The sequence below is a fragment of the Lithobates pipiens genome, unplaced genomic scaffold, assembly GCF_037356315.1.
Source record: "Lithobates pipiens isolate NorthernLeopardFrog02 unplaced genomic scaffold, aLitPip1_a1.2 Scaffold_8, whole genome shotgun sequence".
In the NCBI taxonomy this organism is placed as follows: Eukaryota; Metazoa; Chordata; class Amphibia; order Anura; family Ranidae; genus Lithobates; species Lithobates pipiens.
This window is the reverse complement of record NW_027507903.1, coordinates 271,672,855-271,689,179: the sequence shown is the minus strand read 5'-3', so window position 1 is coordinate 271,689,179 and position 16,325 is coordinate 271,672,855. Positions and strand designations below refer to the sequence as shown.

The 16,325-nt window shown below is 45.7% G+C and overlaps 10 non-coding genes across 10 annotated transcripts; all 10 read left to right on the top strand.

The window, feature by feature from the left end:
• The first annotated feature begins 866 nt into the window (after positions 1–866).
• On the top strand, positions 867–939 carry TRNAV-CAC (transfer RNA valine (anticodon CAC)). The gene has a single exon. It is a non-coding gene; the product is annotated as a tRNA-Val (tRNA).
• A 739-nt stretch (positions 940–1,678) lies between these two features.
• On the top strand, positions 1,679–1,751 carry TRNAV-CAC (transfer RNA valine (anticodon CAC)). The gene has a single exon. It is a non-coding gene; the product is annotated as a tRNA-Val (tRNA).
• Positions 1,752–3,301: 1,550 nt separating this feature from the next.
• Positions 3,302–3,374, top strand: TRNAV-CAC (transfer RNA valine (anticodon CAC)). The gene has a single exon. It is a non-coding gene; the product is annotated as a tRNA-Val (tRNA).
• Positions 3,375–4,923: 1,549 nt separating this feature from the next.
• TRNAV-CAC (transfer RNA valine (anticodon CAC)) lies at positions 4,924–4,996 on the top strand. Its single transcript has one exon. It is a non-coding gene; the product is annotated as a tRNA-Val (tRNA).
• Positions 4,997–6,546: 1,550 nt separating this feature from the next.
• TRNAV-CAC (transfer RNA valine (anticodon CAC)) lies at positions 6,547–6,619 on the top strand. Its single transcript has one exon. It is a non-coding gene; the product is annotated as a tRNA-Val (tRNA).
• Positions 6,620–8,169: 1,550 nt separating this feature from the next.
• TRNAV-CAC (transfer RNA valine (anticodon CAC)) lies at positions 8,170–8,242 on the top strand. The gene has a single exon. It is a non-coding gene; the product is annotated as a tRNA-Val (tRNA).
• Positions 8,243–9,791: 1,549 nt separating this feature from the next.
• TRNAV-CAC (transfer RNA valine (anticodon CAC)) lies at positions 9,792–9,864 on the top strand. Its single transcript has one exon. It is a non-coding gene; the product is annotated as a tRNA-Val (tRNA).
• Positions 9,865–11,414: 1,550 nt separating this feature from the next.
• Positions 11,415–11,487, top strand: TRNAV-CAC (transfer RNA valine (anticodon CAC)). The gene has a single exon. It is a non-coding gene; the product is annotated as a tRNA-Val (tRNA).
• A 535-nt stretch (positions 11,488–12,022) lies between these two features.
• On the top strand, positions 12,023–12,095 carry TRNAV-AAC (transfer RNA valine (anticodon AAC)). Its single transcript has one exon. It is a non-coding gene; the product is annotated as a tRNA-Val (tRNA).
• A 3,154-nt stretch (positions 12,096–15,249) lies between these two features.
• On the top strand, positions 15,250–15,322 carry TRNAV-AAC (transfer RNA valine (anticodon AAC)). Its single transcript has one exon. It is a non-coding gene; the product is annotated as a tRNA-Val (tRNA).
• The last annotated feature ends 1,003 nt before the right edge of the window (positions 15,323–16,325 follow it).

Sequence of the window (16,325 nt, the reverse complement as noted above, 5' to 3'; positions counted from 1 at the left end):
ACCCGCGGACGGCGAAAGTCGGAAATTCGCCGCGAAACGACCGCCGGGCGAACCGTTCGGCCATCACTAGTGGTTATCACGTTCGCCTCACACGCGAAAGATCCCCGTTCGAAACCGGGCAGAAACAGTGCTTACCTTTAACTTTTTCACAGTCTGGCAAACTCAAAGCTCTTGCCATGCCTTGCTCCTCTGGCAGCCGTAAGCCAAATCTGCCAATACAAAGCACAGTTTAGGTGCAACACCTTCAATGTGAGCTCTTTTTCTTCACTGTTTATGAGCTGACCATCGCTGTAAGTGTTTGGCGTTTAGGCAAACTTGTTTTCTGGACCCAAAGGCAATTGGAATGTGGACTTTGGTTCTCCTGCTTAGTCAGCTGAGCTGGAAAACCTGACGACCATTGGCGTATGTTTTCAGCTGACCTGGTGAGAAAAGTGTGTGGAAAAGCTAGAGGTGATATCCATGACTCAGTGTATCTTGCCAGTACTGGCTGTTTTGAGGATGTTATTTGTATCAAGTTAGGCATCCGAGATGGGCTTTCTTCCTTCTTTGCTTCATTACCAAAGAGTATCATTTGCAAGGACGGTAAACTGAACTCAGGTTATCAACCAACCAGAAGCAAATAATAGCTAATACGGTGACCCCAACCTCCGAGCAACCAACCCGAAAAGTGCTGTCGTGATAGGTTTCTGTAGTGTAGTGGTTATCATGTTCGCCTAACACGCTAAAGGTCCCCGGTTCGAAACCGGGCAGAAACAATTTGAGCGCGCTAGTGCTTTTTGTCAATGTCGCTTTCAGCAGCTCTTTTCACCGATCTTACTTTAGGGTAGACTTTCGGTTTGCAAGGCTCAAACAAACAGCATGAATGGGTTTCTGTAGTGTAGTGGTTATCACGTTCGCCTCACACGCGAAAGGACCCCGGTTCGAAACCGGGCAGAAACAGTGCTTACCTTTAACTTTTTCACAGTCTGGCAAACTCAAAGCTCTTGCCATGCCTTGCCCCTCTGGCAGCCGTAAGCCAAATCTGCCAATACAAAGCACAGTTTAGGTGCAACACCTTCAATGTGAGCTCTTTTTCTTCACTGTTTATGAGCTGACCATCGCTGTAAGTGTTTGGTGTTTAGGCAAACTTGTTTTCTGGACCCAAAGGCAATTGGAATGTGGACTTTGGTTCTCCTGCTTAGTCAGCTGAGCTGGAAAACCTGACGACCATTGGCGTATGTTTTCAGCTGACCTGGTGAGAAAAGTGTGTGGAAAAGCTAGAGGTGATATCCATGACTCAGTGTATCTTGCCAGTACTGGCTGTTTTGAGGATGTTATTTGTATCAAGTTAGGCATCCGAGATGGGCTTTCTTCCTTCTTTGCTTCATTACCAAAGAGTATCATTTGCAAGGACGGTAAACTGAACTCAGGTTATCAACCAACCAGAAGCAAATAATAGCTAATACGGTGACCCCAACCTCCGAACAACCAACTTGAAAAGTGCTGTCGTGATAGGTTTCTGTAGTGTAGTGGTTATCACGTTCGCCTAACACGCGAAAGGTCCCTGGTTCGAAACCGGGCAGAAACAATTTGAGTGCGCTAGTGCTTTTTGTCAATGTCGCTTTCAGCAGCTCTTTTCACAGATCTTACTTTAGGGTAGACTTTCGGTTTGCAAGGCTCAACAAAACAGCATGAATGGGTTTCTGTAGTGTAGTGGTTATCACGTTCGCCTCACACGCGAAAGGTCCCCGGTTCGAAACCGGGCAGAAACAGTGCTTACCTTTAACTTTTTCACATTCTGGCAAACTCAAAGCTCTTGCCATGCCTTGCCCCTCTGGCAGCCGTAAGCCAAATCTGCCAATACAAAGCACAGTTTAGGTGCAACACCTTCAATGTGAGCTCTTTTTCTTCACTGTTTATGAGCTGACCATCGCTGTAAGTGTTTGGTGTTTAGGCAAACTTGTTTTCTGGACCCAAAGGCAATTGGAATGTGGACTTTGGTTCTCCTGCTTAGTCAGCTGAGCTGGAAAACCTGACGACCATTGGCGTATGTTTTCAGCTGACCTGGTGAGAAAAGTGTGTGGAAAAGCTAGAGGTGATATCCATGACTCAGTGTATCTTGCCAGTACTGGCTGTTTTGAGGATGTTATTTGTATCAAGTTAGGCATCCGAGATGGGCTTTCTTCCTTCTTTGCTTCATTACCAAAGAGTATCATTTGCAAGGACGGTAAACTGAACTCAGGTTATCAACCAACCAGAAGCAAATAATAGCTAATACGGTGACCCCAACCTCCGAGCAACCAACCCGTAAAGTGCTGTTGTGATGGGTTTCTGTAGTGTAGTGGTTATCACGTTCGCCTAACACGCTAAAGGTCCCCGGTTCGAAATCGGGCAGAAACAATTTGAGCGCGCTTGTGCTTATTGTCAATGTCGCTTTCAGCAGCTTTTTTCACCGATCTTACTTTAGGGTAGACTTTCGGTTTGCAAGGCTCAAAAAAACAGCATGAATGGGTTTCTGTAGTGTAGTGGTTATCACGTTCGCCTCACACGCGAAAGATCCCTGTTCGAAACCGGGCAGAAACAGTGCTTACCTTTAACTTTTTCGCAGTCTGGCAAACTCAAAGCTCTTGCCATGCCTTGCTCCTCTGGCAGCCGTAAGCCAAATCTGCCAATACAAAGCACAGTTTAGGTGCAACACCTTCAATGTGAGCTCTTTTTCTTCACTGTTTATGAGCTGACCATCGCTGTAAGTGTTTGGCGTTTAGGCAAACTTGTTTTCTGGACCCAAAGGCAATTGGAATGTGGACTTTGGTTCTCCTGCTTAGTCAGCTGAGCTGGAAAACCTGACGACCATTGGCGTATGTTTTCAGCTGACCTGGTGAGAAAAGTGTGTGGAAAAGCTAGAGGTGATATCCATGACTCAGTGTATCTTGCCAGTACTGGCTGTTTTGAGGATGTTATTTGTATCAAGTTAGGCATCCGAGATGGGCTTTCTTCCTTCTTTGCTTCATTACCAAAGAGTATCATTTGCAAGGACGGTAAACTGAACTCAGGTTATCAACCAACCAGAAGCAAATAATAGCTAATACGGTGACCCCAACCTCCGAGCAATCAACCCGAAAAGTGCTGTCGTGATATGTTTCTGTAGTGTAGTGGTTATCATGTTCACCTAACACGCGAAAGGTCCCCGGTTCGAAACCGGGCAGAAACAATTTGAGCGCGCTAGTGCTTTTTGTCAATGTCGCTTTCAGCAGCTCTTTTCACCGATCTTACTTTAGGGTAGACTTTCGGTTTGCAAGGCTCAAAAAAACAGCATGAATGGGTTTCTGTAGTGTAGTGGTTATCACGTTCGCCTCACACGCGAAAGGACCCCGGTTCGAAACCGGGCAGAAACAGTGCTTACCTTTAACTTTTTCACAGTCTGGCAAACTCAAAGCTCTTGCCATGCCTTGCCCCTCTGGCAGCCGTAAGCCAAATCTGCCAATACAAAGCACAGTTTAGGTGCAACACCTTCAATGTGAGCTCTTTTTCTTCACTGTTTATGAGCTGACCATCGCTGTAAGTGTTTGGTGTTTAGGCAAACTTGTTTTCTGGACCCAAAGGCAATTGGAATGTGGACTTTGGTTCTCCTGCTTAGTCAGCTGAGCTGGAAAACCTGACGACCATTGGCGTATGTTTTCAGCTGACCTGGTGAGAAAAGTGTGTGGAAAAGCTAGAGGTGATATCCATGACTCAGTGTATCTTGCCAGTACTGGCTGTTTTGAGGATGTTATTTGTATCAAGTTAGGCATCCGAGATGGGCTTTCTTCCTTCTTTGCTTCATTACCAAAGAGTATCATTTGCAAGGACGGTAAACTGAACTCAGGTTATCAACCAACCAGAAGCAAATAATAGCTAATACAGTGACCCCAACCTCCGAGCAACCAACCCGTAAAGTGCTGTTGTGATGGGTTTCTGTAGTGTAGTGGTTATCACGTTCGCCTAACACGCTAAAGGTCCCCGGTTCGAAATCGGGCAGAAACAATTTGAGCGCGCTTGTGCTTATTGTCAACGTCGCTTTCAGCAGCTTTTTTCACCGATCTTACTTTAGGGTAGACTTTCGGTTTGCAAGGCTCAAAAAAACAGCATGAATGGGTTTCTGTAGTGTAGTGGTTATCACGTTCGCCTCACACGCGAAAGATCCCCGTTCGAAACCGGGCAGAAACAGTGCTTACCTTTAACTTTTTCACAGTCTGGCAAACTCAAAGCTCTTGCCATGCCTTGCTCCTCTGGCAGCCGTAAGCCAAATCTGCCAATACAAAGCACAGTTTAGGTGCAACACCTTCAATGTGAGCTCTTTTTCTTCACTGTTTATGAGCTGACCATCGCTGTAAGTGTTTGGCGTTTAGGCAAACTTGTGTTCTGGACCCAAAGGCAATTGGAATGTGGACTTTGGTTCTCCTGCTTAGTCAGCTGAGCTGGAAAACCTGACGACCATTGGCGTATGTTTTCAGCTGACCTGGTGAGAAAAGTGTGTGGAAAAGCTAGAGGTGATATCCATGACTCAGTGTATCTTGCCAGTACTGGCTGTTTTGAGGATGTTATTTGTATCAAGTTAGGCATCCGAGATGGGCTTTCTTCCTTCTTTGCTTCATTACCAAAGAGTATCATTTGCAAGGAAGGTAAACTGAACTCAGGTTATCAACCAACCAGAAGCAAATAATAGCTAATACGGTGACCCCAACCTCCGAGCAACCAACCCGAAAAGTGCTGTCGTGATATGTTTCTGTAGTGTAGTGGTTATCATGTTCACCTAACACGCGAAAGGTCCCCGGTTCAAACCGGGCAGAAACAATTTGAGCGCGCTAGTGCTTTTTGTCAATGTCGCTTTCAGCAGCTCTTTTCACCGATCTTACTTTAGGGTAGACTTTCGGTTTGCAAGGCTCAAAAAAACAGCATGAATGGGTTTCTGTAGTGTAGTGGTTATCACGTTCGCCTCACACGCGAAAGGACCCCGGTTCGAAACCGGGCAGAAACAGTGCTTACCTTTAACTTTTTCACAGTCTGGCAAACTCAAAGCTCTTGCCATGCCTTGCCCCTCTGGCAGCCGTAAGCCAAATCTGCCAATACAAAGCACAGTTTAGGTGCAACACCTTCAATGTGAGCTCTTTTTCTTCACTGTTTATGAGCTGACCATCGCTGTAAGTGTTTGGTGTTTAGGCAAACTTGTTTTCTGGACCCAAAGGCAATTGGAATGTGGACTTTGGTTCTCCTGCTTAGTCAGCTGAGCTGGAAAACCTGACGACCATTGGCGTATGTTTTCAGCTGACCTGGTGAGAAAAGTGTGTGGAAAAGCTAGAGGTGATATCCATGACTCAGTGTATCTTGCCAGTACTGGCTGTTTTGAGGATGTTATTTGTATCAAGTTAGGCATCCGAGATGGGCTTTCTTCCTTCTTTGCTTCATTACCAAAGAGTATCATTTGCAAGGACGGTAAACTGAACTCAGGTTATCAACCAACCAGAAGCAAATAATAGCTAATACAGTGACCCCAACCTCCGAGCAACCAACCCGTAAAGTGCTGTTGTGATGGGTTTCTGTAGTGTAGTGGTTATCACGTTTGCCTAACACGCTAAAGGTCCCCGGTTCGAAATCGGGCAGAAACAATTTGAGCGCGCTTGTGCTTATTGTCAATGTCGCTTTCAGCAGCTTTTTTCACCGATCTTACTTTAGGGTAGACTTTCGGTTTGCAAGGCTCAAAAAAACAGCATGAATGGGTTTCTGTAGTGTAGTGGTTATCACGTTCGCCTCACACGCGAAAGATCCCCGTTCGAAACCGGGCAGAAACAGTGCTTACCTTTAACTTTTTCACAGTCTGGCAAACTCAAAGCTCTTGCCATGCCTTGCTCCTCTGGCAGCCGTAAGCCAAATCTGCCAATACAAAGCACAGTTTAGGTGCAACACCTTCAATGTGAGCTCTTTTTCTTCACTGTTTATGAGCTGACCATCGCTGTAAGTGTTTGGCGTTTAGGCAAACTTGTTTTCTGGACCCAAAGGCAATTGGAATGTGGACTTTGGTTCTCCTGCTTAGTCAGCTGAGCTGGAAAACCTGACGACCATTGGCGTATGTTTTCAGCTGACCTGGTGAGAAAAGTGTGTGGAAAAGCTAGAGGTGATATCCATGACTCAGTGTATCTTGCCAGTACTGGCTGTTTTGAGGATGTTATTTGTATCAAGTTAGGCATCCGAGATGGGCTTTCTTCCTTCTTTGCTTCATTACCAAAGAGTATCATTTGCAAGGACGGTAAACTGAACTCAGGTTATCAACCAACCAGAAGCAAATAATAGCTAATACGGTGACCCCAACCTCCGAGCAACCAACCCGAAAAGTGCTGTCGTGATAGGTTTCTGTAGTGTAGTGGTTATCATGTTCGCCTAACACGCGAAAGGTCCCCGGTTCGAAACCGGGCAGAAACAATTTGAGCGCGCTAGTGCTTTTTGTCAATGTCGCTTTCAGCAGCTCTTTTCACCGATCTTACTTTAGGGTAGACTTTCGGTTTGCAAGGCTCAAACAAACAGCATGAATGGGTTTCTGTAGTGTAGTGGTTATCACGTTCGCCTCACACGCGAAAGGACCCCGGTTCGAAACCGGGCAGAAACAGTGCTTACCTTTAACTTTTTCACAGTCTGGCAAACTCAAAGCTCTTGCCATGCCTTGCCCCTCTGGCAGCCGTAAGCCAAATCTGCCAATACAAAGCACAGTTTAGGTGCAACACCTTCAATGTGAGCTCTTTTTCTTCACTGTTTATGAGCTGACCATCGCTGTAAGTGTTTGGTGTTTAGGCAAACTTGTTTTCTGGACCCAAAGGCAATTGGAATGTGGACTTTGGTTCTCCTGCTTAGTCAGCTGAGCTGGAAAACCTGACGACCATTGGCGTATGTTTTCAGCTGACCTGGTGAGAAAAGTGTGTGGAAAAGCTAGAGGTGATATCCATGACTCAGTGTATCTTGCCAGTACTGGCTGTTTTGAGGATGTTATTTGTATCAAGTTAGGCATCCGAGATGGGCTTTCTTCCTTCTTTGCTTCATTACCAAAGAGTATCATTTGCAAGGACGGTAAACTGAACTCAGGTTATCAACCAACCAGAAGCAAATAATAGCTAATACGGTGACCCCAACCTCCGAGCAACCAACCCGTAAAGTGCTGTTGTGATGGGTTTCTGTAGTGTAGTGGTTATCACGTTCGCCTAACACGCTAAAGGTCCCCGGTTCGAAATCGGGCAGAAACAATTTGAGCGCGCTTGTGCTTATTGTCAATGTCGCTTTCAGCAGCTTTTTTCACCGATCTTACTTTAGGGTAGACTTTCGGTTTGCAAGGCTCAATAAAACAGCATGAATGGGTTTCTGTAGTGTAGTGGTTATCACGTTTGCCTCACACGCGAAAGATCCCTGTTCGAAACCGGGCAGAAACAGTGCTTACCTTTAACTTTTTCGCAGTCTGGCAAACTCAAAGCTCTTGCCATGCCTTGCTCCTCTGGCAGCCGTAAGCCAAATCTGCCAATACAAAGCACAGTTTAGGTGCAACACCTTCAATGTGAGCTCTTTTTCTTCACTGTTTATGAGCTGACCATCGCTGTAAGTGTTTGGCGTTTAGGCAAACTTGTTTTCTGGACCCAAAGGCAATTGGAATGTGGACTTTGGTTCTCCTGCTTAGTCAGCTGAGCTGGAAAACCTGACGACCATTGGCGTATGTTTTCAGCTGACCTGGTGAGAAAAGTGTGTGGAAAAGCTAGAGGTGATATCCATGACTCAGTGTATCTTGCCAGTACTGGCTGTTTTGAGGATGTTATTTGTATCAAGTTAGGCATCCGAGATGGGCTTTCTTCCTTCTTTGCTTCATTACCAAAGAGTATCATTTGCAAGGACGGTAAACTGAACTCAGGTTATCAACCAACCAGAAGCAAATAATAGCTAATACGGTGACCCCAACCTCCGAGCAATCAACCCGAAAAGTGCTGTCGTGATATGTTTCTGTAGTGTAGTGGTTATCATGTTCACCTAACACGCGAAAGGTCCCCGGTTCGAAACCGGGCAGAAACAATTTGAGCGCGCTAGTGCTTTTTGTCAATGTCGCTTTCAGCAGCTCTTTTCACCGATCTTACTTTAGGGTAGACTTTCGGTTTGCAAGGCTCAAAAAAACAGCATGAATGGGTTTCTGTAGTGTAGTGGTTATCACGTTCGCCTCACACGCGAAAGGACCCCGGTTCGAAACCGGGCAGAAACAGTGCTTACCTTTAACTTTTTCACAGTCTGGCAAACTCAAAGCTCTTGCCATGCCTTGCCCCTCTGGCAGCCGTAAGCCAAATCTGCCAATACAAAGCACAGTTTAGGTGCAACACCTTCAATGTGAGCTCTTTTTCTTCACTGTTTATGAGCTGACCATCGCTGTAAGTGTTTGGTGTTTAGGCAAACTTGTTTTCTGGACCCAAAGGCAATTGGAATGTGGACTTTGGTTCTCCTGCTTAGTCAGCTGAGCTGGAAAACCTGACGACCATTGGCGTATGTTTTCAGCTGACCTGGTGAGAAAAGTGTGTGGAAAAGCTAGAGGTGATATCCATGACTCAGTGTATCTTGCCAGTACTGGCTGTTTTGAGGATGTTATTTGTATCAAGTTAGGCATCCGAGATGGGCTTTCTTCCTTCTTTGCTTCATTACCAAAGAGTATCATTTGCAAGGACGGTAAACTGAACTCAGGTTATCAACCAACCAGAAGCAAATAATAGCTAATACAGTGACCCCAACCTCCGAGCAACCAACCCGTAAAGTGCTGTTGTGATGGGTTTCTGTAGTGTAGTGGTTATCACGTTCGCCTAACACGCTAAAGGTCCCCGGTTCGAAATCGGGCAGAAACAATTTGAGCGCGCTTGTGCTTATTGTCAACGTCGCTTTCAGCAGCTTTTTTCACCGATCTTACTTTAGGGTAGACTTTCGGTTTGCAAGGCTCAAAAAAACAGCATGAATGGGTTTCTGTAGTGTAGTGGTTATCACGTTCGCCTCACACGCGAAAGATCCCCGTTCGAAACCGGGCAGAAACAGTGCTTACCTTTAACTTTTTCACAGTCTGGCAAACTCAAAGCTCTTGCCATGCCTTGCTCCTCTGGCAGCCGTAAGCCAAATCTGCCAATACAAAGCACAGTTTAGGTGCAACACCTTCAATGTGAGCTCTTTTTCTTCACTGTTTATGAGCTGACCATCGCTGTAAGTGTTTGGCGTTTAGGCAAACTTGTTTTCTGGACCCAAAGGCAATTGGAATGTGGACTTTGGTTCTCCTGCTTAGTCAGCTGAGCTGGAAAACCTGACGACCATTGGCGTATGTTTTCAGCTGACCTGGTGAGAAAAGTGTGTGGAAAAGCTAGAGGTGATATCCATGACTCAGTGTATCTTGCCAGTACTGGCTGTTTTGAGGATGTTATTTGTATCAAGTTAGGCATCCGAGATGGGCTTTCTTCCTTCTTTGCTTCATTACCAAAGAGTATCATTTGCAAGGAAGGTAAACTGAACTCAGGTTATCAACCAACCAGAAGCAAATAATAGCTAATACGGTGACCCCAACCTCCGAGCAACCAACCCGAAAAGTGCTGTCGTGATATGTTTCTGTAGTGTAGTGGTTATCATGTTCACCTAACACGCGAAAGGTCCCCGGTTCAAACCGTGCAGAAACAATTTGAGCGCGCTAGTGCTTTTTGTCAATGTCGCTTTCAGCAGCTCTTTTCACCGATCTTACTTTAGGGTAGACTTTCGGTTTGCAAGGCTCAAAAAAACAGCATGAATGGGTTTCTGTAGTGTAGTGGTTATCACGTTCGCCTCACACGCGAAAGGACCCCGGTTCGAAACCGGGCAGAAACAGTGCTTACCTTTAACTTTTTCACAGTCTGGCAAACTCAAAGCTCTTGCCATGCCTTGCCCCTCTGGCAGCCGTAAGCCAAATCTGCCAATACAAAGCACAGTTTAGGTGCAACACCTTCAATGTGAGCTCTTTTTCTTCACTGTTTATGAGCTGACCATCGCTGTAAGTGTTTGGTGTTTAGGCAAACTTGTTTTCTGGACCCAAAGGCAATTGGAATGTGGACTTTGGTTCTCCTGCTTAGTCAGCTGAGCTGGAAAACCTGACGACCATTGGCGTATGTTTTCAGCTGACCTGGTGAGAAAAGTGTGTGGAAAAGCTAGAGGTGATATCCATGACTCAGTGTATCTTGCCAGTACTGGCTGTTTTGAGGATGTTATTTGTATCAAGTTAGGCATCCGAGATGGGCTTTCTTCCTTCTTTGCTTCATTACCAAAGAGTATCATTTGCAAGGACGGTAAACTGAACTCAGGTTATCAACCAACCAGAAGCAAATAATAGCTAATACAGTGACCCCAACCTCCGAGCAACCAACCCGTAAAGTGCTGTTGTGATGGGTTTCTGTAGTGTAGTGGTTATCACGTTCGCCTAACACGCTAAAGGTCCCCGGTTCGAAATCGGGCAGAAACAATTTGAGCGCGCTTGTGCTTATTGTCAATGTCGCTTTCAGCAGCTTTTTTCACCGATCTTACTTTAGGGTAGACTTTCGGTTTGCAAGGCTCAAAAAAACAGCATGAATGGGTTTCTGTAGTGTAGTGGTTATCACGTTCGCCTCACACGCGAAAGATCCCCGTTCGAAACCAGGCAGAAACAGTGCTTACCTTTAACTTTTTCACAGTCTGGCAAACTCAAAGCTCTTGCCATGCCTTGCTCCTCTGGCAGCCGTAAGCCAAATCTGCCAATACAAAGCACAGTTTAGGTGCAACACCTTCAATGTGAGCTCTTTTTCTTCACTGTTTATGAGCTGACCATCGCTGTAAGTGTTTGGCGTTTAGGCAAACTTGTTTTCTGGACCCAAAGGCAATTGGAATGTGGACTTTGGTTCTCCTGCTTAGTCAGCTGAGCTGGAAAACCTGACGACCATTGGCGTATGTTTTCAGCTGACCTGGTGAGAAAAGTGTGTGGAAAAGCTAGAGGTGATATCCATGACTCAGTGTATCTTGCCAGTACTGGCTGTTTTGAGGATGTTATTTGTATCAAGTTAGGCATCCGAGATGGGCTTTCTTCCTTCTTTGCTTCATTACCAAAGAGTATCATTTGCAAGGACGGTAAACTGAACTCAGGTTATCAACCAACCAGAAGCAAATAATAGCTAATACGGTGACCCCAACCTCCGAGCAACCAACCCGAAAAGTGCTGTCGTGATAGGTTTCTGTAGTGTAGTGGTTATCATGTTCGCCTAACACGCGAAAGGTCCCCGGTTCGAAACCGGGCAGAAACAATTTGAGCGCGCTAGTGCTTTTTGTCAATGTCGCTTTCAGCAGCTCTTTTCACCGATCTTACTTTAGGGTAGACTTTCGGTTTGCAAGGCTCAAACAAACAGCATGAATGGGTTTCTGTAGTGTAGTGGTTATCACGTTCGCCTCACACGCGAAAGGACCCCGGTTCGAAACCGGGCAGAAACAGTGCTTACCTTTAACTTTTTCACAGTCTGGCAAACTCAAAGCTCTTCCCATGCCTTGCCCCTCTGGCAGCCGTAAGCCAAATCTGCCAATACAAAGCACAGTTTAGGTGCAACACCTTCAATGTGAGCTCTTTTTCTTCACTGTTTATGAGCTGACCATCGCTGTAAGTGTTTGGTGTTTAGGCAAACTTGTTTTCTGGACCCAAAGGCAATTGGAATGTGGACTTTGGTTCTCCTGCTTAGTCAGCTGAGCTGGAAAACCTGACGACCATTGGCGTATGTTTTCAGCTGACCTGGTGAGAAAAGTGTGTGGAAAAGCTAGAGGTGATATCCCGTACTGGCTGTTTTGAGGATGTTATTTGTATCAAGTTAGGCATCCGAGATGGGCTTTCTTCCTTCTTTGCTTCATTACCAAAGAGTATAATTTGCAAGGACGGTAAACTGAACTCAGGTTATCAACCAACCAGAAGCAAATAATAGCTAATACGGTGACCCCAACCTCCGAGCAACCAACCCGAAAAGTGCTGTCGTGATAGGTTTCTGTAGTGTAGTGGTTATCACGTTCGCCTAACACGCGAAAGGTCCCCGGTTCGAAACCGGGCAGAAACAATTTGAGCGCGCTAGTGCTTTTTGTCAATGTCGCTTTCAGCAGCTCTTTTCACCGATCTTACTTTAGGGTAGACTTTCGGTCTGCAAGGCTCAAAAAAACAGCATGAATGGGTTTCTGTAGTATAGTGGTTATCACGTTCGCCTCACACGCGAAAGGTCCCCGGTTCGAAACCGGGCAGAAACAGTGCTTACCTTTAACTTTTTCACAGTCTGGCAAACTCAAAGCTCTTGCCATGCCTTGCCCCTCTGGCAGCCATAAGCCAAATCTGCCAATACAAAGCTCAGTTTAGTGCAACACCTTCAATGTGAGCTCTTTTTCTTCACTGTTTATGAGCTGACCATCGCTGTAAGTGTTTGGTGTTTAGGCAAACTTGTTTTCTGGACCCAAAGGCAATTGGAATGTGGACTTTGGTTCTCCTGCTTAGTCAGCTGAGCTGGAAAACCTGACGACCATTGGCGTATGTTTTCAGCTGACCTTGTGAGAAAAGTGTGTGGAAAAGCTAGAGGTGATATCCATGACTCAGTGTATCTTGCCAGTACTGGCTGTTTTGAGGATGTTATTTGTATCAAGTTAGGCATCCGAGATGGGCTTTCTTCCTTCTTTGCTTCATTACCAAAGAGTATCATTTGCAAGGACGGTAAACTGAACTCAGGTTATCAACCAACCAGAAGCAAATAATAGCTAATACGGTGACCCCAACCTCCGAGCAACCAACCCGAAAAGTGCTGTCGTGATAGGTTTCTGTAGTGTAGTGGTTATCATGTTCGCCTAACACGCGAAAGGTCCCCGGTTCGAAACCGGGCAGAAACAATTTGAGCGCGCTAGTGCTTTTTGTCAATGTCGCTTTCAGCAGCTCTTTTCACCGATCTTATTTTAGGGTAGACTTTCGGTCTGCAAGGCTCAAAAAAACAGCATGAATGGGTTTCTGTAGTGTAGTGGTTATCACATTCGCCTCACACGCGAAAGGTCCCCGGTTCGAAACCGGGCAGAAACAGTGCTTACCTTTAACTTTTTCACAGTCTGGCAAACTCAAAGCTCTTGCCATGCCTTGCCCCTCTGGCAGCCGTAAGCCAAATCTGCCAATACAAAGCACAGTTTAGGTGCAACACCTTCAATGTGAGCTCTTTTTCTTCACTGTTTATGAGCTGACCATCGCTGTAAGTGTTTGGTGTTTAGGCAAACTTGTTTTCTGGACCCAAAGGCAATTGGAATGTGGACTTTGGTTCTCCTGCTTAGTCAGCTGAGCTGGAAAACCTGACGACCATTGGCGTATGTTTTCAGCTGACCTGGTGAGAAAAGTGTGTGGAAAAGCTAGAGGTGATATCCATGACTCAGTGTATCTTGCCAGTACTGGCTGTTTTGAGGATGTTATTTGTATCAAGTTAGGCATCCGAGATGGGCTTTCTTCCTTCTTTGCTTCATTACCAAAGAGTATCATTTGCAAGGACGGTAAACTGAACTCAGGTTATCAACCAACCAGAAGCAAATAATAGCTAATACGGTGACCCCAACCTCCGAGCAACCAACCCGAAAAGTGCTGTCGTGATAGGTTTCTGTAGTGTAGTGGTTATCATGTTCGCCTAACACGCGAAAGGTCCCCGGTTCGAAACCGGGCAGAAACTATTTGAGCGCGCTAGTGCTTTTTGTCAATGTCGCTTTCAGCAGCTCTTTTCACCGATCTTACTTTAGGGTAGACTTTCGGTTTGCAAGGCTCAAAAAAACAGCATGAATGGGTTTCTGTAGTGTAGTGGTTATCACGTTCGCCTCACACGCGAAAGGACCCCGGTTCGAAACAGGGCAGAAACAGTGCTAACCTTTAACTTTTTCACAGTCTGGCAAACTCAAAGCTCTTCCCATGCCTTGCCCCTCTGGCAGCCGTAAGCCAAATCTGCCAATACAAAGCACAGTTTAGGTGCAACACCTTCAATGTGAGCTCTTTTTCTTCACTGTTTATGAGCTGACCATCGCTGTAAGTGTTTGGTGTTTAGGCAAACTTGTTTTCTGGACCCAAAGGCAATTGGAATGTGGACTTTGGTTCTCCTGCTTAGTCAGCTGAGCTGGAAAACCTGACGACCATTGGCGTATGTATTCAGCTGACCTGGTGAGAAAAGTGTGTGGAAAAGCTAGAGGTGATATCCATGACTCAGTGTATCTTGCCAGTACTGGCTGTTTTGAGGATGTTATTTGTATCAAGTTAGGCATCCGAGATGGGCTTTCTTCCTTCTTTGCTTCATTACCAAAGAGTATCATTTGCAAGGACGGTAAACTGAACTCAGGTTATCAACCAACCAGAACCAAATAATAGCTAATACGGTGACCCCAACCTCCGAGCAACCAACCCGAAGAGTGCTGTCGTGATAGGATTCTGTAGTGTAGTGGTTATCACGTTCGCCTAACACGCGAAAGCTCCCCGGTTCGAAACCGGGCAGAAACAATTTGAGCGCGCTAGTGCTATTTGTCAATGTCGCTTTCAGCAGCTCTTTTCACCGATCTTACTTTAGGGTAGACTTTCGGTTTGCAAGGCTCAAATAAACAGCATGAATGGGTTTCTGTAGTGTAGTGGTTATCACGTTCGCCTCACACGCGAAAGATCCCCGTTTCAAAACCGGGCAGAAACAGTGCTTACCTTTAACTTTTTCACAGTCTGGCAAACTCAAAGCTCTTGCCATGCCTTGCCCCTCTGGCAGCCGTAAGCCAAATCTGCCAATACAAAGCACAGTTTAGGTGCAACACCTTCAATGTGAGCTCTTTTTCTTCACTGTTTATGAGCTGACCATCGCTGTAAGTGTTTGGTGTTTAGGCAAACTTGTTTTCTGGACCCAAAGGCAATTGGAATGTGGACTTTGATTCTCCTGCTTAGTCAGCTGAGCTGGAAAACCTGACGACCATTGGCGTATGTTTTCAGCTGACCTGGTGAGAAAAGTGTGTGGAAAAGCTAGAGGTGATATCCCGTACTGGCTGTTTTGAGGATGTTATTTGTATCAAGTTAGGCATCCGAGATGGGCTTTCTTCCTTCTTTGCTTCATTACCAAAGAGTATAATTTGCAAGGACGGTAAACTGAACTCAGGTTATCAACCAACCAGAAGCAAATAATAGCTAATACGGTGACCCCAACCTCCGAGCAACCAACCCGAAAAGTGCTGTCGTGATAGGTTTCTGTAGTGTAGTGGTTATCACGTTCGCCTAACACGCGAAAGGTCCCCGGTTCGAAACCGGGCAGAAACAATTTGAGCGCGCTAGTGCTTTTTGTCAATGTCGCTTTCAGCAGCTCTTTTCACCGATCTTACTTTAGGGTAGACTTTCGGTCTGCAAGGCTCAAAAAAACAGCATGAATGGGTTTCTGTAGTATAGTGGTTATCACGTTCGCCTCACACGCGAAAGGTCCCCGGTTCGAAACCGGGCAGAAACAGTGCTTACCTTTAACTTTTTCACAGTCTGGCAAACTCAAAGCTCTTGCCATGCCTTGCCCCTCTGGCAGCCATAAGCCAAATCTGCCAATACAAAGCTCAGTTTAGGTGCAACACCTTCAATGTGAGCTCTTTTTCTTCACTGTTTATGAGCTGACCATCGCTGTAAGTGTTTGGTGTTTAGGCAAACTTGTTTTCTGGACCCAAAGGCAATTGGAATGTGGACTTTGGTTCTCCTGCTTAGTCAGCTGAGCTGGAAAACCTGACGACCATTGGCGTATGTTTTCAGCTGACCTTGTGAGAAAAGTGTGTGGAAAAGCTAGAGGTGATATCCATGACTCAGTGTATCTTGCCAGTACTGGCTGTTTTGAGGATGTTATTTGTATCAAGTTAGGCATCCGAGATGGGCTTTCTTCCTTCTTTGCTTCATTACCAAAGAGTATCATTTGCAAGGACGGTAAACTGAACTCAGGTTATCAACCAACCAGAAGCAAATAATAGCTAATACGGTGACCCCAACCTCCGAGCAACCAACCCGAAGAGTGCTGTCGTGATAGGATTCTGTAGTGTAGTGGTTATCACGTTCGCCTAACACGCGAAAGCTCCCCGGTTCGAAACCGTGGCAGAAACAATTTGAGCGCGCTAGTGCTATTTGTCAATGTCGCTTTCAGCAGCTCTTTTCACCGATCTTACTTTAGGGTAGACTTTCGGTTTGCAAGGCTCAAATAAACAGCATGAATGGGTTTCTGTAGTGTAGTGGTTATCACGTTCGCCTCACACGCGAAAGATCCCCGTTTCAAAACCGGGCAGAAACAGTGCTT